Genomic DNA, 1,704 nt, shown 5'->3' on the forward strand with positions numbered 1-1,704 from the left:
CTGCCCTATCCCTCCTTCCCCCCTCCCTAGAACGTACATCTCGTCCTTTAACCCTCCCCATATTCAATCTTACATCGCTTCCTTTCCAATCCCATCTGTATCCAAATAACTCGAATAGAAAATATTACTAGAAGATCCCACCCCATTATCCGTACAGGTCTTATGTTGGCCCACATCACCTCATCAATATTAAGATCATGGTTTTCATTCTTATAATCTGCGCGACCTCCCCCGTCGGAGGCTGAGGTTCGAGGCCTCCCTCGGGCATTGGTTTATGTGTTGTCCTTAGCGTAAGTTAGTTTAAGTTAGATTAAGTAGTGTGTAAGCATAGGGACCGGTGACCTCAGCAGTTTGGTCCCATTGGAACTTACCACATACCTTTCCATTTCTGAATGCCGTTGCCAGCTGCCGGCCTTATGGTGAGGAGGCATAAATAATAGATAGATAAAATCTGTATGCGGTTCACAGTCACAAGTAATTAATTTCGCATTTACGTTCGCCAACATCGCTTACATTTGCAAATTACAAAGAAGATGTGAGAAAACAGAAACCCTTCTAAAATTACTCCTACCAGAAATGACCATGCTCATATAATACGTCCTATGACATGTCATACGACATGTCTCTAATGAAATGTACGCAATACCTCATGTATGTAAATTCTGAAGTAACGGAAGCCATGAAAGTGTAGCTGTTCCTATAATTAATTAAATATCATGACCACACAAACTGAGTCGATTACAATACTAAAATTCATCGAACAAACAACCAAGACCCCACAATGGCTTTACTATACCATAGCGTACAAATTCTGGTATGTTAAAAAAATGGCATGCAACATACCCTGCCAGATTCAAAGATTTCACGTGCTGCAAATGTTTCATGACAGAAAGCAGTTACTGTTTCCTGATTGACTGTAGCCAGCTAGATTAATGATAGACGCTACACAACATGCACATTTTACAGGACCTTGCAATAAACAACAGGGAACTCGACACATAATTTTGACAAACAAGCAAAACGCAGAAGTAACACACACCGCAGCTAGAAGCGGGTTTCCAGCATCGACTTTGAAGTGTTGAGATGACCACCCGGAAGTGGCATTGTGAAATCGCTTTACGAAATCCGGTTTTGGGAGCCCCGTGTAAATGGGGTGATTGACTGATAGTCAACGTTTCATCCCAGCGCAGGCAGGAATTCTCTCCCACGCCCGTAACTATGCGACAGACAATGCTGTTTGTACTACGCAGTCGACTGCTGTAACCTACAGCAACAATTAAACACGTCTGCAATTACGGTATTTACTGGACATGACGTATCACTACAACTTCGATCGCTGAATCCTTGAGTCAGGGGAAAAATTGTAGTCCACACTAAAATTAACGACATAAAAAGTTAAGCGTCAGTAATAACTGACGTTGTTCAGAATGTTCCACATGACATAGGCCACTGTACAGTAGAGCAGGTATCCAGCGGAAATGTTTCCAAGCCAATCACCCGCAGTTTTGCACTACTGATAGAGTCAATGTACAAGGTGGTTATAATTAAACTTTCGCACCGTCCTAACGTATACGTTCGTCGTACGTCCCACATTGACTTCTACGGATATTACAGGCTGTGTTGCTTGTCTGTTAGCACTGACAACTCTACGCAAAAGCCGCTACTCTTGGTCGTTGGGTGGAAGCCGTCGGCCACTGCGTTGTC

Source organism: Schistocerca americana, chromosome 1 (genome assembly GCF_021461395.2).
Source record: "Schistocerca americana isolate TAMUIC-IGC-003095 chromosome 1, iqSchAmer2.1, whole genome shotgun sequence".
In the NCBI taxonomy this organism is placed as follows: Eukaryota; Metazoa; Arthropoda; class Insecta; order Orthoptera; family Acrididae; genus Schistocerca; species Schistocerca americana.